The sequence below is a fragment of the Panthera onca genome, chromosome E3 (assembly GCF_046562875.1).
Source record: "Panthera onca isolate mPanOnc1 chromosome E3, mPanOnc1 haplotype 2, whole genome shotgun sequence".
Taxonomy (NCBI): domain Eukaryota; kingdom Metazoa; phylum Chordata; class Mammalia; order Carnivora; family Felidae; genus Panthera; species Panthera onca.
Genome location: NC_138354.1, coordinates 31,522,135 through 31,543,174, shown reverse-complemented (window position 1 = coordinate 31,543,174; position 21,040 = coordinate 31,522,135). Strand labels below are relative to the sequence as shown.

Below are 21,040 nucleotides of genomic sequence, written 5' to 3'. Positions count from 1 at the left end.
AGCAGGCCGAATCAGAAAGCCGGGTGGCGGGAAGCAGACCGTTTCTTCCCCATTTTGAACTCTGTGTGTCAGATGGGGACCGGAGTCTGCCCCCTGCCCGCCCCAAGATGGTGAGCAGGGGAAGAGCAGCCCCCTCTGGCCCCCTCCTCGGGAGCCCCGTGTCGTTTGCACCCCCCAGCATTTCAGGGAAAGGTGGGTGCCGAGACGTGACGCGTGGCAGATGTTAGCAGACGCCGCGGGGATGTCAGGTGCTCTTTTGAAAGTGCGTTAATGAGGGAGGCTTGGATTCCAAGAACTCATCCTGCGGAACTGGACCGCACATTGGTGAAGGCTCACATGATTTCTTGTGCTGGCATTTAGCGCATTATTAAAATGTTTACTGCAGAGCAATTCATCCTGGGGCACTGCATCACGGTCGGCTGTTTGTGAAGGGGAGGGAAAAGTTACGGGGGTGAGGGCTGGAGTAATGTACGTCACAGCACAAATTCCCAACTGAATTTTCAGCAAAAAGTGTGGCCGATGTCTGCCCCTCTCACCACCCCCCTCCGCTGCTGCACTTGCTCCGAAAGCTTGTTGAATATATTTTTTGCCGAAATAGGAGCTGCCGTTTCTCCCAGTGAGCAGGGGTGTAGCCTGGGGATGAAATGCCCCGCGCTGCTCCCCACGAAAGGATCACCTGAATCCCAAGCTGAGACCTTTCACTTTGCAAGTTGCTGCTGATAGAAATTACTTAGCTCCCTCCTAGGGACTTTTAACTCGCACTGCTTCTCTGGACGAGCCTGAACCTTCCAGGCTCCAGAGTCCTCACCGTGGCCCAGGTGCCACAGAGGAGTGCAGACCCGATTTGACAGATCTCAAGTGTGTGGCCAGACCTGGGAGACTGGTTAGGTGTGGACAGTGTTTAAAGTAAAACATGAAGGTGAGTGACTTTTGATGGGACGGTTATGCCCCACACTGGCACCTTTCCAACTACCCAGTCGGGCTTCCTTGATTTCCATCAGCTGCCAGGCCCTCAAAGGCAGATGGGTCTGAGGTCCCTGGTAGCCAAACAGAAAGGGTGGGGAGTGTGGCGTCTGAGGTTCCCCAGCTCTCCCACTAAGGTGGAGGTTGGCCTCAGGCAAGGGTCTGGCCTCTGTGTCTTGTGTCGTGAGGTGTACAACAGGAAGAACAGTGGCAGGACCACCGATCTGTCGGGGGTTAAGTGAGCTCACGTGAGAGAGTGTCTTATCTGAGATGTCCGCTCGTGAGAAACAGGAGGAGAGAATCCTTATAAAAACCCCACGGACATTTCTGGGTGTCTCTTCATCCAGACACATGTGCATCCATCCCTACGAGTGAGATACTGGAGGCCCAGGAAGTTTAAATGATTTGCCCAAGATCGTTCTGAATTATTCCCGTCCCCCTACTAGGGATCCCGCACTCTAGACGGTAGCTCAGGGCCCGCCCCGGGGAAAGCAGCTGCAAGAGCTGAGCTCTGGCTTTCCGGGTGCCTGAGAAGTCGGCCTGGGCCCATGGACATTGTTCTTCCCACGGGAAGGCACCCCCAATCCTTGGAAGCCCACCACCAGAGGCTCCTCCCCGGCGACCTACCGCCCTGTCACCTGGAGACAGGAAGTATAAAATGCCACCCAGTCACCTCCAGCCAAGCCTGGCTATTTCTTTTTCTTTTTTGTTTTTTTTTTCCTCAAGTTTATTTATTTTGAAGGGGAGGGAGGAACAGAGAGAGAGAGAGAGGAAGACAGAGAATCTCGACGCAAGGCTCAATCCCACAACCGTGAGATCATGATCTGAGCGGAAACCAAGAGTCGGATGCTCAGCCGACTGAGGCACCCAGGCGCCCCCAGCCGGGCTATTTCTGGGGCTGCTGCTAGGGTACGTGGAGGCAGTGCCGCCCCCAGGGTGCTGGCCCTCCAGATCCCAGGGCTCCAGTCCAAGGAGAGGGGAATGAGTCCCTCTGTTTGAAAGTGACAAGGACAACAGCTACTCTTGTCTAACATTCAGAGAGCCTTCATGTCCCCAGGCTTCCTACCCTCAGTACTTAGGGTCTGACTCTGCCGTCTCTTTCTGTTCGGTGGGGAATGGGGAGAGGTCAGCTCCACAGAGGAGGGACAAAAGTGGGGAGGAGGAGGGTAGTGTGACTGGTAATGAGTGCCAGAAAAAGTGGGGGACTCTGGGACACGTCCAGGACAGAAACTCTGCTGACTGGACACATGGAAAGCACCCCTCAAAGGAGCCTACATTCGGCAGACGTCTTTCCCATCTGGTTTATTGTAGAGCGCAAAACAGAAAGAAGATTAAAAAAAACAACAACACTTTCTGCTTTGATGGAGTAGGGGAGTGGAAAAATAGACAAACACATACACTGCCAGATAATAAGGTCTTTGAAGAAAGTTCATGCAGAGTCAGAGGCTAGAGAGTCATACAGTGGTATTTTCCAGCAGATGGTCAGGAAAGGCCTCTGTCAGGGAAAGATCTTGCAAATTTCTGGGGGAAGGGTGTGCAGTTAGAGGGAACAGTAAGTACGGAGGCCCTGGGGCGGGAGCAAGCTGAGTGTGTCAGAGTAAGGCCAGGGTGGCCAGATCACAGATCATCTGGGGCCTTGAAATCCATAACAATGGCTTTGGGCTTTATTCTCAGTGAGTTGGGAAGCCCCTGAAGGGCTTGGGGGAGGGATGTGATAAGGATCTGGTTCGCATTTTTAAAACTTCACTCTGGATATGGGATAGAGAATGAAATTGGAGAGGAGCAGGTGGGACGGCTTTTGCAGGGTGTGCGCAGGAGGAGTTGGCATCTTGGCGGAGGTGATGAGAAGGGCAGGTGAGCAGGGAGTGGACCCCATTGTGTTTGAGGACCGGCTGTCCGGGTGGGGAGACGTGACGATGCACCCAGCATCCTGCCAGGCCAGGCAGATGCAGCGACGCCCCCACGTCCGCTCACTGGGGACAGTCTCGGTATTCAAGTCGACAGACATGATTGAGCGCCAACTGTGTCCAGGCTCTTGGGTTTGGAGAGAGGTTGGCAGGGCTACTAAACCGATGGCTAAGATGTGGACCTGGCACCGGGGGCCCACATACGTATGGGGCTTGATATCATCGGGCCATGTGTCTTTCATCCATTCACTAGGAACTTGCAGAGTGCCTCGTTACGTGTCACACTGCCGGGTTCGGATCCCAGCTGTGCTATGGACAGGCCGTGTGGTCTTGAGCAAGTCACTGAAGCTCTCCCGGGCCTCAGTGTCTTCATCTGTACAATGGACATATTCGTAGCATCCGCCTCGCGGGGGGCCACGCGGGTTCCACGAGCGCACGTATGTCAGGCTCGTCAAACAGCCCTTTGCACGTAGTAAGCACGTATGTGTGTCACTATTTTTACCAGCAGAAAGGAAGCACGGGGGAAGGAGAGTCTGGGGAGCAGACGTTTTGGAGGAAGTGATAAACTTAAGGTATTAAAAAAAATGAAACACTACAGAACGAGAGGAGATTGAGAAGTAAACATCACTCTGCCGAGTATTGTGCCCCCACCCCCCGTGACCGCCGTGAAGCCGCTTATGTAACGTTGTAGAAATTGTTAATCCTTTGTATATCCAAGCCAGATCCTACACCGCATTCCGTAGTTTGCCTTTTGAATTTAATAAAGCTGGCTCATTCCTTGTGAAAGCCGCGCAGCATCCAGTGCAGGGGCTGTTTTGTCATTTATTTCACCATTGCTCTCCTGGAAGATTGACGAGATTTCCAGATTGTTCTCCCTCAAACAGTGCTGGCAGGAATGCTGCAGCAGACCTACATTTTGGCAGATAGGTAGGGAGGACTGATCTTTCTTTAGAAGCCAGTCTGGCTCAGAGGGCAGGTGCATTTAAAAATTTTGACAGATGTCACTAAACCCCACCCCCTGGTACCAATCTGATATGCAGAATTTCAATAGGCATCAGGAGGGGAGACGGGAAGGCTGGGACCTGGGAGTGTGCAGGTCTCCAGAGAGTTTCTGTCCTGGTCTCCGGAAGGGTTGCCCATGCAGGCCTTTGGGCTCAGGTCTGTGTTTTAGGAGGAACACAGGGGCAGCTGGGGGAGAGTGGAGCGGTGGGGGGTGGCGGGGTGCTTTCGCGGTAACCCAGAGAAATGGTGGTGGGGATGGGCCTGAACCAGATGATGCCAAGTGTTTGAGGCCAAATGTCTGGGCAAATGATGGTCAAGGGGACAGAAGAGAAGCTGGTTTGGGAGCAGACAAGGTGGAAACAAGGCATTGGGTTTAGAAGCTGGTCTTGGGTCCCGAACGTGAGTTGGGAGCCAGGTAGGGAGGGATGAGCGTCTCCAAGGAGTGCGTGTGCCGAGCTTCACATGAGCTGGAAATGCCCTCCTGGTGCTCCTCAGGAAACGTACCTGTTCACATCCCAAAAAAAATCCGTCAAGAGATGGGGGCAAGCATTGCATTTCTCTCGTGGAAATTAAAGGACAGCGATCACCATTCGTGGTTTGAAGGAATCTACACCAAGGAGGCAAAAGGGAGATTCTCGACACACGGAGGTGGTTAAGGGTGACATTTCCAGGAACCAGGGCAGGAACTCAGAGGCGAGAAATGGTCACGATCTCATCGGTCAGTCTTGCTTTTAGCTGCCACCGCGTCTTTGGCACATGTTCGTGGTTGTGTCTGCGGCAAACAATGAGTCCTTCTTGCAAATGAAATAAATACTAATCGGCTTAGGTGCATAGTATGCTTGATGTCAATGGTATTCCTAGAAATAAGTTTTGGAAGCGCAGTAAGCCCTTACTTTGATTTTGACCCACAATTCTGTGCGATGCTGTCCACTTTGGCAGGAGATCTGTGCACCGCGCTGTTAGGGGAACAGTCCCTGGTTACGCGTGCAGGTGTCATCCGTTGTTCGGGGCTCGCTCGGCTGCGGGTCTTGGCAAATACCTCCAAACTTCCTGTTTCTTCTTTAAGAGGTAAATCTTTTTAGATCTCCAGAGTAATAAACGGTACGAAGAATATTGGGAATATTTGAAGAATAAGTTGTGATTTGGGCAGTTGCCAAGAACGTCCTGGAACCCTGCTTCGTGGCTCTGGAACCCTGGAGAGTTCTCTCTTGCAGGAATTGGGAGACACTCCTTGCTTGGGATCCGGTCTCCTGATACAAGCTTGGCACTGGTAACCACGGAGGTGGGGAAAGAAAAAGGGAGAGGAGAGGAGGAGAGGGCTGAGGATAGAAGCGGGGCCAGGCCAGGCCCCGTGGAACCAGCAAAGCAGCAGGACGGGGAGGCAGGACCCTGGGAGGAAGGAAGCTGGGGCAGGGTCGCGAGGGCAGGGTGTCTCCCGAAGCAGCTGTCCTCCGCATGCGAGAGCTGCAAAGTTAGCACTGAGTCCCCGAGCGGAAAGATCAGCCAGCTGGCCGCCGCCTCCGCTGCCACCTTGGCTGACGACTCTCAGAGCAGGTGGCTCAGCACAACCACGGTGGCGCCCCTGTCACCCTCGTTGGGGAGAACGCGGTAAACAGGTCATCCAGAGAAGCACAGGGGAGGCAGCACCTTCACCGGCCGCAGCCTGCCTGTCACGCCTCCGGGCAGGGACGCGCTTTTTGCCAGGCAGGCCTCTCTCTGCAGGAGCCGGCTTCTGGACCTGGCAGCTGTGTCCAGCCTGGTTTTGCACAAGGGAGCAGCGTATTCTATGCAGGGCACTTGACACAGTTCATAGCTTCTGCCTGGAAGTTCAGTGGCTGCGGCCCCCTCCTCAGAGTGTGTGCCCTTTGGTCCTGGAGCAACTTGGCGGCCGTTGGGGCTTGCAGAACCTTTGACCCGTTTTCTGACACGCTGGTGCTTTGTTGGGACACACCAGGGGTCAAGCACTAATGTGCCCCCCGCCCACCCCACTCCCCCCAGTTCACAGGGGACCTTGACCAGGCTGGTATGGAGGGGAAGCTCGTACCCACGGCGGCTGTGGTCACTGTTCCTTAGCCTCCACATCTTGCCACGTTGTTCCTAACCAGGTGTGCGATCCATAGGAGGAGGCAGTGCGCCTCCCGGCCGGACACCCTTACCTGGGACATAAATGCCCCGGTGGGACGTCCCCTCCTGACTGCTTTTGTGATCTCTCAGCCTCTTGCTTAGTGAAGCCTCGCACCTTCCCCGCATCCGGGAGCAAGAGAGCAAACGTCCCCAAGTCCACCCCTGTCAGCTGGGGCATGGTGGGAAGTACAGGTGCCTCTCGGGCCAGGCAGGTCATGTATAAGCGAGTAACGCCACTGACGTGTGACCTCAGGTAGGGGTGTGGATCCTGTGGGAGAGGGTCGGCCACTGCCCTCCCACGTTACTTTCCTGTATGTGGATCTGCAGGTGGCCAGACTTTCTGTTTCTCCACATGGCAGAAACCTATATCTCAATAAAAAATCTGATTTGAAAATCAGGCATCCGCTGATTTGTGTGTGGGCTGCGTGTGGCCCCTGGTATATCGCAGGGCTTGCCAGACAAACGGGATATGCGTTAGATGAATCTGCTCAGCACACGAAGAAATGCAGGGTAGGGTGGAAGGAGGCGGCAACCCCCTCAATCCCAGGGGACGATGACCACTGGATACCGACCAGGGTAACTGACAACCAGCCCTCAAGACACAGCACTGCCCGCAGTCCTGACCGAGGTCCCCCCAGCACTGGGTCTGACAAGCTGTGGGTCATCAGAACAGTCCACAGGCAGGAGATGTCTGCTCAGCATCCAAGTGCAGCCTGTCTGCCCTGCGTTCTCCCTGTGTGGCAGCTTCTGGATCCCCAGAGCGGGCTCGGTGCCCGGCCAAATGTTCGTCTCTTGCGGGCAGAGCACCTGCCCGAGCTCTCTCCGTCTTCTCTGTGGTACTTCTTCCTGTTCCTTGCCATGTTTCGGTGCCTCTTGGTGGCACTTGTTTACCTACAGAGAAGGAACACAGCCAGTCATGATGTGGTTTTCCTTCTAGAAGCTCTCCAAGAACCGTGCCGTGGGTCCATGGAGGGCAGTTGTGTGTATTCCAGGGAATTGGTCACAAGTTACCGGGGTTGAAAAGGAAGTGTGGTATTTTCACCTATGAAGTTCAAGAAACCACTCTTGTTCACAAGTAAAACTTGCCTTGAGGGGTTGCGCACAGAGCGGCCACAGTGGGCCCTTCTGTTTCTGTTGACCCCAAGGTTCTCAGCTGGGAGCTCTGTCACCTTCCTCCCAGCCCCAGGGACAGTTGGCAGTGAATGGAGACAGTTTTGATTGTCACAACAACGGGAGGGGGGCATGCTACTAGAATCCAGCGGGGCGGAGGCCAGGGATGCTGCTGAACGTCCTACAGTGCACAGGAAGGCCTCTCACAACAGAGAGTTTTCTGACCCAAGGTATCAAGAGTCCCAGCGGTGAGAACCCCGGTCTTGTTCAAGAAGCTGGTCTGCCATTGACTCTCATAAAACCGGCTGCAAACCTGTGTGGCCCCATGGCCGAGAAGGAACCAGGTGTGAGGCCGCGAGCTCTTCTGACGTTAAGTGCTCACATCTCCCCCTGGAAGTCGGCGTTCCCGTGCCCTGCTGCCCGGTGAGGAAACAGAGCCTCCCACGGCAAAGGGGCCTGGCCGTGGGACGGGGACTCGCAGCTGGCACGGGGTGGGGTGGGGAGCTCAGGCTGAGTTCACGTGGCTGTCCAGCCTCTGTGGCCATTGTGTCCAAATGAAACAGAGTGTTGGTAAATAGCTTCATGGGCGGTGATTTCGAAGCTCCCGGTTTTAGGTCTTAGCATCCCTGGGAAGGGAAGCCTGGACTCCGTCGCACCTGCCTGTGGCCAAGCCGCCTCTCCTCTGCAGGGTGTCCAGTGTGGGGCTCACGCCCCTGGCTTTAAACCTGCCCCCCGCCCCGTGGCCTCTGAGTGCACACATCTCTGTACAGCGCCACTGGTTGGTGCTGCCCAAGGTCCAACCCATCTCCCCCTACTTGGGGTTAATTCCCAAAGTGGGTGTTGCAGAGAGGCCTGGAGGTTGGGGCTGAGAGGGGTAAAGCACTAAGGGGGGGTTTTGACCCAGGTGAGAGAAGTGGGTGTAGCTACCTACCCACACACGCTCTCCAGCCATCTCCTTCCTCCCTGTCTGCTCCTGTCCCATGGCCCCTTCCCGTCCTTGTGAATCTCATATACCTGCGATCTTTTCTTGGGACTGAAAAAGAGAGCCACATCCTGCTTTGGCCCCAGGAATGCCATCCTTTGCGCAATCAGTAGCTTAGCCAGCGTCACTCAGAGGATAAAGCAGGTCACGGCCTGCTGAGTGAAAACACAATTCCTTGTTTTCATTTCTCTTTTTTACACATGGGAACTTGCTGTGACAGAGTTGTGGATGTTTTTCTCACTAGCTTGTCCTGGGAAGGCAGGTTGAGAAATTACTAATGCACCAGGAAACAAGCCATGCTGTCGGAGTTTGGGATGCAGCTCGTTTTGTGAGTTTGACGTTGAAGGGATGAGCAGATTGGCATCACCGTTCAGAGAAAGGGCTGTGCAGTCCCACAGGCCTGGGTTTCGAGGCCAGGCCGTTTACCGGCTCAGTCATCTTGAATGAGGCCTTTGAGGGACTCTGTGCCTTGACGTCCCCATCTGTAAACGGGGACTGGTAACAGGCCCTCCTCCCTCAAAAGGCTGATTCAGAGATTTAACAAGTCTCTGCCCCAGTGTTGAACACCAGGTGCAAAGTAGGCCCGTGGCTGTGGCCGCAGGAATGACAGTCACCGCTTCGGCTGCTGGCCGAGTACACACAGCTCCTATCTGCGTTCTTAGAACCAGTGCACGTCTTGGAGCGCTGGGGCTTTCAGAGGAACACCCAGCAAGCACATTCACTGAGGACTTTGGGGGGATGTGAGACTTGATGTGTCTCCCCACCACTCTTCCTGCCTTTCTTTCCAAATATCGTCCAGTTGATCTGAGAAGCCGATGCTCTGTGATCTCGTCTACACGAAGATGGCCTCCTTGCGGCCAAGCCCTGCCTTGCTGAAACCAGGCTGTAAAGTACGAGGCTCCCCCCAGACAGCAGACCCTTTCACCCCCGTCAGTGGTTCTGTTTGATGGGTGGATTTCCTTGTGGTAGATACGGCAAAGCTCTGCTTTGAGTTTCTCCCGGCTGTGCAATAGCACTGTGGTACATAACCGAGAGAGCAAGACCTTGGATGAGTCAGACCCGGGTTCAAACGTCAGCTGTACCACCGGGCTTGGGGCCTGGACCGCTCTGTGCCTCAGTTTCCCCATCTGTAAAACGGGGCCAGTAGCACAGGCCTCACGGGTTTGGCAAGAGGATCAAATGTGGCATCACCCAGTAGGAGCTTCTCCAAGGGGCTTCAACTGTGGTCACATTTCAGGTAACCCTTTGTTCAGACTTTCCAGTCTCAGAACGAGTCGAGTTGGCAGCTTGTCTTGTATTACAGTTGCTTGTCCTACTTCCTGTCTTTTATTTTTAAACGTCGGAGCATCTGAAAATTCAGTCTGGAGCGAGGGAAGCAGATGAGGTTATTTTGGGCACAATAACCCCCGTCCTATTTTGGGGTTAGTAAAGAAGTGACAGTAATAAAAGCTCTCTGGTCCCAAGGAGGCGAGGCACACAGGAAGTTGCTGGCTCTCTGCCAACCAGGTGGCCTGTTCCCACAAAGTGCGATCGATCCGCCATCACTTCCCCCTCGGTGGGCCGGTTTCCGCCCGGGAGGCCGGCCGGTCGTGGCCTCGTCTGCCTCCAGGTCTGGGGATCGGCTGGCTGTCTGCTGGTCCAGGATGGCTTCGGCTGGGAATGATGAGGCAGCCGGGGCCCTCGGGCTGGCCAGGTATGCGTGGCAGAGCGAGAGCGGGAAAGGCCCACCCCCTGTAGCACTTTCCAAGCTCTGTGTCACGTTCGCTAACTTTCCCCTTGGCCCCGGCGTTCCCCAGGTAGACACTGTAGTCAGAGTGGGAGGGCCCTGCCGAGTCACAGGGCAGAGGACGAGGCAGAGAGTGGTGGATAATTGGGGCCAATTTTACAACTAGCACAGACAAGTAACTTGTTTTAGGGAGGAGAGGGGAGTGTGAGAGATGGGGTGGAGGGCGCACGAGGGTGGGTCTCTAGGGTGAGAGAGATTTCACTGAGGGAGAAGGTAGAGGGAGGCCAGGGACGACCGCCCCAGCACTGGGGCTCACTCCACTGTGCTCCAGAAAGGGCCACACGAGAGCCTTCAATGTACCTACCAGAGTCCCGCTTGCCTTGACGTGGCCAAAAGAAAGAAATTAACACGCAGTAAAAGGAGCTCTTTTGGTTTGGAGTTGAGGTCTGTAAACTTGAATGCACGTGTAGTCAGTTGAGTATCCACACCATCACACTCAGGATTCGGGACAGTTGTGTCACCCACCAGTACGCTCTCATGCTGTCCCTTTACGGTCGCACACTCTCCCCAGCCCTAACCCTGGCAACCGCTGACCTGTTCCGTCGCTGTGGTTTTGTCTCCCGAGGACGTCCTCTGCGTGGAATCCACAGTGCCCTCTGGAGACCGGCTTCTCTCACTCACCACCGTTCTTTGCAATGCACGTGAGTTGGGTGTACCTGAGGTTCGGTCCTCTGATGGCTGAGGAGCATTCCAGTGTAGAGAGACCACCGTGGAGCCATCCACAAGGCACTTGGGTTGTTTCCGGCTGTTGACAGTTTTGAGCGAATACAAACACTCGTGTGCTTTTTATGTGGACTAAAATGCTCATGTCTTTAGGGTAAATACCTCAGCGGGGGATGGCTGGGTCATGTGGTAAGTGTACGAAAACAGCCAGCCTGTGTTCCCGCGTGGCGTAGGGTTTCAGGCGCCGCGCACCGGGGGTGGAGATCTCGGCATTTCCCTCCTGATAATGAGCATCTTTTCATGTGCTGGTTTTTCTTCAGCCTCTTTCCTCTGGGAAAGGTCTATTCATGTCTTGTCCCCATTTTTAAAAAAATTAGGTGGTTTTTCTTTTCCTGTTGTGTTTTGATGGTCCTTCTATATTCTCTGTGGAAGTGCTTCGTCAGAAGGTCATTTGCACGTATTTTCTCCAGTCTGTAGCTTTTCTTTTCCTATTTCTGAACAGTGTCTTGTTTGTGACAAGACTCGCTAATTCTGATGAAATCCAGACCTCAGTTTTTTTTATTATGCTTTCGGTGTCCTGTCTGAGAACTCTTTGCTTAAACCAGGGTCACAAAGACTTTTCTCTCAGGTTTCCTTCTAAAAATTTTGTAATATGATGCTTAGAACTGTGATTGCTTTTGCGTTAACTTCTCTGTAAGGTGTGAGGATGTGGTCAGGTTGACATACTCCCCACGACTGCTCTCGTGCCCAGAGCCAAGTGGAGGGGACCCAGAGAGGAAAAGGACCACCGTTCTTCTTTTAATGGTTATTTGTTTTTGAGAGAGAGACACACACAGAGTATGCAAGCGGGGGAGGGGCAGAGAGAGAGGGAGACACCGAATCCGAAGCAGGCTCCAGGCTCTGAGTCGTCAGCACAGAGCCCGATGCGGGGCTTGAACCCATGAACCAGGAGATCATGAGCTGAGCTAAAGTCAGACACTCACCCGACTGAAACACCCAGGCGTCCCAGGTCCAAGCTCTTCTGATGCAAGAAGAAAGTTTCCTCCTGTGTGAGTTTCCTGTGGCCACTGAAACTGAACACCACAAGCTCAGGAATTTATTCCCTTAGAGTCCTGGAGGTCGGAAGTCCAAGATCAGTGTGAAGTCAAGGTGTCAGCAGGGCTGGCTCCTCCCCAGGGCTCCAGGGCAGAATCTGTTTCCTTGCCGCTTCCAGCTTCTAGAACCACCGCACTGTGTCCTCCTTTTGTCCGGGGATGACCACTTCTGTCGGCTGCTCTGAGACTCTGCTCTCGTGCCTCCATCATTTACGGGCCCTTGTGACCACCCTGGGCGCACCCAGAAAATCTGAGATCACCTCTTCCTCTCCAGGCCTTAAATTAATCACATCTGCAAAGTCCCTCTTGTCATATGAACAACAGCGATGAGGACATGGCCGCCCCGGGGGAGCCCTGCTTCCTCTTACCACACCCTGTCTCAGAGTTCTGGGCGTGCAAGGACAGCTGCAGACCGAGGCACGACAGAACCGAGAAAAGCGAGAGAAACACGGGCTCCCCTTCCCCACCACACCCAGCGTTCAGGGCCACGTTCCTGCCCTTTGAGCCAGAAACAGAGGGCTCACCCGGAGGCCTGTGCGTGCCCCGTGCCATTTCCAGATGTCGGGCTGACTCGAGTCCAGGCTGGACGGTCCTTGAGGGAAACGGTGGTAAACTCGCTGCAGCTTCGATGGTACCTCAAATTCTGGTTGTCTCCTCCCAGTCCACCTGCCATTATTTCCTTTCCAGAGCCCATCAGTAGCTGCCTCATGTACTCTGTACGTTTTCGTAGCTACATTTGGTGGCATTTACTCCGTCTTACCCAGATCTGGAATCTCCAGTGTTTTCTCCACCAAAGTGTTGTGCGATAATTGTGCATGCGGAGAAGGGATATGCTTTGTGAACATGCATTATGTCAGGGAGTGAACGCTCAGTAACGGGGATATTACTATTATGGTGGTCAGCATTTATTGAGCACTTTGTGACTGCCGGAATTATCTCATTAGTTTTTACAATTTTCCCTATGAGAGTGATTACCATGTTTTGGCCCATTTTACAGATTAAGAAACTGAGGCTCAAAGAGGCTAATGAACTTGGCCAAAGATCCATACTTAGTGAGTGATGGTGCCTGTATCTCAGACCAGATCAGTGTGACTTGGGGGGGCCCCAGGCTGTAACCGTTCCCTCTTGCAGTTTTAAACCTCCCTCCTGAGTGCAGACCTTGGCCATGTCTCTGGATTCACAGAGTGTCCTTTGGCTGTCCTGACACCCCATTCCCACTCCCATCAGGTGAGAGTTTGAACCCCACCTCGACAGCACAGAGACTGCTTGGGATCCTCTCTATCCTCTCTCTGCCCCTCCCCAGCTTGCTGGCGCTCTCCCACGCTCACTCTCTCTCCCTACCTCTCTCAAAATAAATAAACATTAAAAAAAAAAAACTTCAAAAAAATGGGGGCACCTGGGAGGCTCAGTCGGTTAAGCATCCAACTTTGGCTCAGGTCATCATCTCACGGTTTGTGAGTTCCAGCCCCGCGTCGGGCTCTGTACTGACAGCTCAGAGCCTGGAGCCTGCTTTGAATTCTGTGTCTCCCCCTCTCTCTGCCCTTCCCCCGCTTGTGCTCTGTCTCTCTCTCTCAAAAATAAAACATTTTAAAAAACACTTCAAAACAATAAATAAAAATAAGTTATTAGCTAAATGGCAAAATAGGAGAAAGGCATCTAGTAAGGTGTCTTGACCCATGCCAGGCACTCAAGATGCTGTCTGCATCTGTAAAGATCCCAGAAACATGGTATGTGTCTCAAAGGACTCTGGTTTGCAAAATTTCTGAAACCCACTTTGAATTAGCCTAAGCTGAAGAGAAGTATCGATTGGTTCACGTAACTGCAAAGCCCAGGGGTAGTGTAGCTTCATTGGCTGGATCCAGAGGTTCACATACTGTCAACCTTCGTTTTGCAAGCAGGTGTCCTCCATCTGGCAGAACTGTGGCCCTTACGGAGCCTGTAGATGCGGCTCCTGAGAATGCGCACTCCCGCACTGGCTCCAGGCAGAGTCTAGGGAAGACTTACTCATCACATCCTTCCCAGTAGGCCCGGCCGAGATTCCAGCGAAGTTTCTGATAGGCCAAGCCTTGTGTCATCGGCTCGTCTCTGAGCCCATGTCTGACGGTGGCCTGGAGAATGGAATCCCGTTAGCCAAATTTGCCGACTCTGGGCTGAAGGGCTGGGGCATTCAGCCACCTCAACTTCTGGACTGAACGTGGTTTCAGTGGGGGCCATCCCCTGAAAGGAGAGAAGGGGAGTGGACACACATGTCCATTCTGGGGGTCTGTCCTCCAGCTGTGAGTAAAGCCACAGCCAGCTACCCCAGCAAGCATTTGTGTAAGAAGCCTGTGACACCTCTGGGCCGGGCATCCATGCCCAGGGAGCCACGAGATCTTGCTTCTGGGCTGGAATCTTCTGCACGTCCCCGGCTCATCACTCCTCACAGAGCGGGAAGTGTGCCTTAGCCCTCCTTAGCAGGCGTCTTCTATCTGGCAGGGCAGTCTGGTTGTATTCACCAGGATGAATTAATGAACTTGGGGGCTGCAGGGGCTGCCTAGGGTTGTAGATACCCCAGGTGTGTCTGCTGCTGTAGAGTTTTCTCCCAGCCCGTGGGCTGGGCACTGGAGAGACTCTGAATATGGAAGAGCCGTCTAGGACGAAGGTCCTCTTACCACCTGTCAGGAGCTCTCCCATCCCTGCAGGGAGAACCAGGGCTTTCACGTTAAGGGTGAGGAACAGACCCACTGGGGAGAGGGGGCGGGGTCGAGGCAGGTGGGAAGGGGCTAAGCCCCGGGCACATCATGAGTTCCCAGTGGAGGCCTTGGACTCTAGACCCAGCTGCCTTGTCACATTCCAAAGCCACAGGAACTGCTCACATCAGCAGAGGCATTTCCATTAAGGGATTCATTTGTTCCGCAGGAATTTTTTTAAATACTCATTTACTTAATTGGAGAGTGAGAGAGCACAAGAGGGAGGAACAGAGAAAAAGGGGGAGAGAGAATCCCAAGCAGGCCCTGTGCTGTCAGCAAAGAGCCTGACACCGGGCTCGATCCCGTGAACTGTGAGATCATGACCTGAGCTGAAATCACGAGTCGCACGCTTAACCACCCAGGTGACCCCAGCAGGAATTTTTTCATCAGTTTCCATTCCTTGTTCCTCAGTGACCCTGGGGTCAGCGGTTCATGAGAGATCCCCATTAACGGCTTTAAGAGAACTGTTGCAGTCATCATCTTCCCTTACCCCGCTTCCGGTGAAAATGAAGCCCAGAGAGGCGTAACAACTTGCTCCGGGTTGCATAGCTGGTGAGTGGCCCAGCCGAGACTCCAAAGCAGGGACTCAGGCAGGGAATCCGGCAAGGCCTCCCTGGCGAGATGCCCACAGCTTCCAAGGGAAGGGTGGTAACGAGCTCATTCACAATCCCGTTGTAGAACGTCAGAGCTGTGCAAGTCCCAAGGATTAGTGGAGCAGAGAGTGCCGAGCAGGCTCAGAAATCCAGAAACCGAGGAAGGTCACGACAGATCGTTCCTACGCACATAATCCTGGGGTCAGCGAGATGTCACCCAACTTGTGTGGACAGTCCCTGGCTCATGAGTCACCAGCTGTTAGACACTATCATGGCCAGCCTCTGGATGTTATGCACAGATGAGACAGAGAGTCGGCAAAGTTGAGCAACTTGCCCCCATTCGCACAGCTTGGAAGCATCACAACTGGCTTTCAGTAGCCAGCTTTCCGAGACTCTAAGGCCCAGGCATGCTCTTCCCTCCTTCCTCCAAGAGTTACTAAGCAGAGACAGTCGGTAGCCTTCAGAGAAATACAAACGATCAGAAAAAGAGGCGGTGGGGGCGGATGACGAGGAGGCAGCCCCTGCTCTCAAGTAGCTTCATAAAGTTCCCTTGAGTAACTGGCTTGCCAAGTGCATCCCTTTAAACACGGAGGGCCTGCAGCCCCCTAAGGAGGGCGCGACAGGGACTCCCACTGCACACAAGTGGCGGCAACCCCTGTTACACAGCAGGTGCACAGTCATTGTCCTGGTGCGCCCTGCCTGGCTTCTTCTCGCTGGGGCTTTTGCTGCCAGAGCTCAGGGACTGATCGGCGACCTTGAGCAAGCCCGTGCCCTCCTGTAGGCGGCGTGTTTTGAGAGAGCAGCGCTCAGCTCCTAGTTGGAGGTGATGAGGGCCTTGGCCAGCAGGGGGTTTTTGGAGAAACTAGTTTCCAACAGACTGAGGAGCCCCCTTCCTCTAGAATCCTTACATAAAGAAAGCAAAGACCAAGCTGTTTTCTTCTGTTCTCTGAGCCCAGACTGGCCCTCACCCAGCTCGTAGCCTCAGTAAAGGAGATTGGATGGTTCAAAACTGGCCGCATTATTGTTTAAACCACGGGTCCGCATGGGGCACCTGGGTGGCTCATTCGGTTAAGCGTCTGACTTCAGCTCAGGTCATGACCTCACAGTTCATGAGTTCGAGCCCCGCGTCGGGCTCTGTGCTGACAGCTCGGAGCCTGGAGCCTGCTTCCGATCCTGTGTCTCCCTCTCTCTCTGCCCCTGCCCCACTCACGCTCCGACTCTCTCTGTGTCTCAAAAAATAAATAAATGTTAAAAAAAAAAAAATTTAAACCACGGGTCCCCAGATTACAGCCTGGGGGCCAGATCTGGCTTGCTACTTATTTTGAAAAAGGTTAATGGGAACACAGCCACAGCCATCCACTATATACCGTCCATGGCCGCTGCGACATGGCAATGGCAGAGTTGAGTAGCAGAGCCTGTATGACTTTTGCAGCCTAAACTCCTCACTATCTGGCCCTGTAGAGAAAAAGCTTGCCAACTTCTGCACTGAACAGTCGGCAGCAACGTCCTCCAGGGTGATCTGCGCAAGGAAGGACGGCTTTATAATTCAGATGCGTACGTTAAAGAGGGAGGTTGGTCCTCACCTTGGCAGACAGTGTAGGACAGTGACCAAGGGCCGGGGGACTCCGGCCCTAGAACGAGTTCCTTCACCTCTTCTGGCCTCAGATCCCTTGTCTGTAAAATGCAGTTATCAGTAGCCCACGCCTGGTTGTGCTGAAGCGAGGCCTGACCCCGGGCCAGTGCCTGGCCCATCATGAACGTGGTGCACACTCCTGCCGTCTCCGTTGCTGCTTCCGTGATAATTACCGCCCACGGCACGGGCATGGCTTCCTGCGCATGGTCTAAGTCCTGTTGCTCAACAGGCCTGAGCGCAGGGGGAGGTCACCGGACCTTACTGGGTCTCAGTTACCTGCTCCATAACGTGGGCACAACTGTACATCCTCCCTCTCGGGGCTGCTAAGAGGGTTACCTCATGGCCAGGCACCAGGTTGTGTTTTGGAAATCAAGGGTGTTTTTGCTGCAGACGTGTCGCATTCTGTCTAACCCTTTTTCTGCATCTGTTGAGATGATCGCTTCCCCCCCTTCATTCTGGGAATGTGGTATATTACACTGAGTGATTTTTGTCTGTTGAACTATCCTTGCAATCCAGGAATAAATCCTACTTGATCATGGTGTAGAATCCTTTTAATATGCTCCTGAATTTAGGTTGGCAGTATTTTGCTGAAGAATCTGGCATCAGTGTTCATCAGGGATACTGGTCTTCAGTTTTCTTGTAGTGTCTTCAGCTCGTTACCAGGGCAATGCTGGCCTCTTAGAAGGAGTTAGGAAGTGCTCCCTCCTCTTTGATGTTTGGGGAAAGTTTGAGAAGGGTTGTCATTAGTCCTTTAAATGTTTGGCAGAATTCCCCAGTGAAGCCATTAGCTGTAGGCCTGGCCTTTGTCAGACTCTGGATCACTGATCCCATCTTCTTATCAGGACAGGTCTCTTTGGATTTTCTATTTTTTGGATTCAGTCTTGGTAAGCTTTGTGTTTCTAAGAATTGGTCCGTTTCATCTCGGTTATTCAACGTATGGCACACAGTCATTCGCAGCGTTCTCATGGTCATTTTTGTTTCTGTAGCATCAGTGATCATGTCCCCATTTTCATTTCGGGTTTTGGTCATTTGAGCCTTCCCCCCCTTTGGTCCATCTTGCTAAAGGTTTGTCAATTTTGTGGATCTTCTCAAAGAACCAACTTTTTTAGTTTCATTAATTTTCTCTCCTTCTTTTCTGTTCCCTATTTTGTCTGTCTCTGCTCTCACCTTTATCATTTTCTTCCTCCTGCGAACTGTGGGTTCAGTTTGTTCTTTTTCTGCTTCCTGAAGGTGTAAAGTTATGTTGTCGATTTTAGATGTTTTTTTTAAGGCAAGTGTTCATAGCTGTAAACTTCCGCCTCAGCACTGGATCCCAGAGGTTTTGGTATGGTGTGTTTTCATTTCCATTCAGCTGGAAACAGTTTCTGATGTCCCTTGGGATTTCTTCTTTGATCCATCAGGTTGTTTAAGAGCGTTTGAATTTCCACAAATAGGTGAATTTTCCAGTTTTCCTTCTGTTCATGATTCCTGACTTCATCCTGTTGCAGTCGGAGAAGATAATTCTTAAATCGCTTGAGATCTGTTCTGTGGACTAACGTACGGTCTACGCTGGAAAACATCCCTCGTGCACTTAAGAATCGGCCGTTGCTGGGTGGGGTCCTGTGTGCATCTGTCAGTTGGCTGTTCTGGCCTCTACTTCTGTCTGGTGATTCTGTGCATGATTAACAGTGGATATGGAAGTCTTCACCTATAATTGTAGAACGGTTCCTCCTTTGACTTCTGTCCATTTTAGCATATTTTGGTGGACCGTTATTGATGGGTAAATGTTTATAACTGTTCCGTCTCTTTGCTATATTGAACCATTTCTTAACCTATAACGGCCTTCCTCGTCTCTTGTACCTTTTTTGATGTAAAGTCTTTTTTGTGTTACATCAGTACAGCCGTGCCGGGGGTGCCAGGGTGAAAATGAGACCTGCGGTCCCTCTACTTGGAGATTCATTCCTTCGTTTAAAACTCCTCACCGCGACTCCTCTCCCCCATCAGGCCCCAGGCACCACGCCAGGCTCTAAGACCAAACCAGCTGTCTTTGGCCGCAGGGAGTTGTGGGTCAGCCTGGAGGCTCGGGGAGGGGCAGGAGGAGCAGTTGGGCGAGGGGTCTGCCTGCCTCCTGCTGTGACGCCACTGGGGGCAGCCCCCTGGCACAGCCGGCATACAGGGAGCGGCCCCGAGCCCCTTAGCCAGGGCAGGTAAGCCCCCTTCCTCCTTCGGGGCATAGGGGCTCCTGGGCCGGTTTCCTCATCAGACACAGGCCCCCCACTCTGTCCAGCTGAGCCACCAAAGCTCTGCAGGTGCCAGGCCGGGTCATCTCCCAGTCCCCTGGCTGCCTCCTCCAGCCTCAGCAGGACACGGGCTGTCTCGGGTCTGGCTCGTTGCCAGGAGGCAGAGGTTGGAGGTCTGTGACCACCTTAGGTTGCAAGTTGCTTCTGAGGAAAGAAACATCAGGAAGTGGCAAGTCCTTGGGGAGCCTGAGCAGCCCAGGTATTTGGGGGAATTTGACAATAGGGCGAGAACTATGCTTTGGTGGGGACCGGAGTTTGTCGTTTTGGCCTCCGGTCTGCACGTGCACAGTGGAAAGTGGGGCAACTTCCCAGTCTCTCAGCTCCATGACCCTGGGCAGTGTTCCCTCTGTGCCTCCCATTTCTTCATCCACAGAAAGGAGCTAATCACCCAGACCTCACAACGTGGCCGTGGGGTTTGACGCAGGGAACACAGAGCCACCCGGCCCGGAGTTGGTGTGGAGCTCCGTGGAGGAGAAACGAAGCCCCCCTTTCCAGCCTTGGTTCAACCCAAGCAGCATAATGCGAGCAGCCTAGAAATACAGATGGGTCACTGTAAACAGAACTAAGGGGGGAATCTTTACGTCTTACTACACGTAGAACCCCTGCCATTAAAGCGGTCGTTTTGACTGGAAAACCAAGAAAACTCAATGAGAAACGAGGCATTTAAGCACCCATTTCTGTGCATGTACATTTGTTAACAGGAGTTTTAAATATAAATGATTAGGATTGCCTTAAAATATGTAAAATATAGAGACATTAAAATTAGTCCAAACTCTAAAAGGTAAGACTGGGCTAAGGCAGTTCTCCCCCCGGGTCTGCCAGGGCTCCAGGGACGGGCACAGCCGCTGCACCCGGGGCTGGGGCTGGAGAGCAGCCTGCAGCCCTAGAAGCACGTGAGCAGGTGTGGACCAGAGCAGGAGTCCTCCGTCCGTCCACCCGTCCCTCAGCAAATAGTGCCGTGTGCCTGCTTGGGACCATTTCAGATACTAGTATTTACTCAGCAGTGAATGAACGTCCCTGCCCTCATGCACATTCTAGTGGAGGAGAGACACGTTAAATGAAGAAGGGGGATATGTCAGATGGTAATTGCTACGGAGAAAAATAAAATGGCCAAAGACATCCGATGGGGGGTGCGTGGGGAAGGGGCCTGGTGGGGAGGTGTTGCGTAGGGCCGGGGCAGGCCACCAGGAGAGTTTGACACTGTGTGGAGACCTGAAGGATGTGTCAGGCGGAGGAAACAGCATGTGCCAAGGCCCTGAGGCAGAGCTTTCTTGGCCACAGCGGCAGCCAGGATCAGGAGCAGAGTGAACAAGGGGGAAGAGGCGGGGCAGTCAGGGAGGCAAGGAGGAGGCCTAATCACATAGGGCCACGGAGTCCGGGGAAGACGCTGGCTGCCACGTGGAGTGAAATGGGAGCCACCACAGGGAAGAGCTCTGTTGTGAATGAGGATGTGGGATCCGGAAGGGAGCAGAGAGGCCAGGTAGAGGATCATGTGGCCACTCGGGCGTCAGGAGAGGGTGGCTGGGCCCTGGCTGGTGCGGGCAGACAGCACTGATTCAGGAGGTGCTCTGGAAGTAGGGAGGACGGGATTTGCCACTGGGTCGATAGGGGCATGAAGAGAGAGGAATCAGGACGGTGCTACGGTTGCTGGTGTAGGGGACACGAAGGAGACAGTTCCCATTTATAAAGTGGGGATGGCCATGGGGGAGTCAAGGAGGTGGCTTAGGACACGTTACGCCTGAGATGCTGGTCAGATATCCCAGGGGAAATGGTGAAGGGCCCTCAGTGTAAGAGCCCGACCTTCAGGATGGAGGTCTGGGCTGGGAACCGACTTACAGGGGTCACCGCGTGTTGGTGGCACGTCATGCTAGGAGCCTGGGCAAAGTGGCTGAGGAAAGAGACGGGGACTGACCCCCGCCCGCCCGCCTTGTAGAAGTCGGGCCCTGAGAGGGAGCAGCAGAGAGGATGGAGGAGGAAGAGCCAGGGAGTTACAAGACCAATCCCCACCCAGAAGCCCCAGGGGAAGGTGCACCAGGCAGGAGGGCCCACGGAACCGCATCTCGGCACCCTTGATGGGAGCATCCCCTGCACTGTGTCCAGGAGGCAGCGACGTGTGGAAGGGAATTGCATCTGAGACTCAGGCAGCCCTTTCCAGTTTTGGGCGTCCCGGGCAGG

General features: G+C 53.6%; 1 protein-coding gene and 1 long non-coding RNA gene across 5 annotated transcripts in view; one reads left to right on the top strand and one right to left on the bottom strand.

The window, feature by feature from the left end:
• Window positions 1–21,040, top strand: part of SNX29 (sorting nexin 29) — a 497,129-nt gene that overhangs the window by 459,563 nt on the left and 16,526 nt on the right. The window lies entirely within an intron of this gene.
• On the bottom strand, window positions 6,383–8,100 carry LOC132689088 (uncharacterized). Its single transcript, XR_009614846.3, has 2 exons — window positions 8,038–8,100; window positions 6,383–6,887 (listed from the first exon to the last, which is right to left on the bottom strand). It is a non-coding gene; the product is annotated as an uncharacterized LOC132689088 (long non-coding RNA).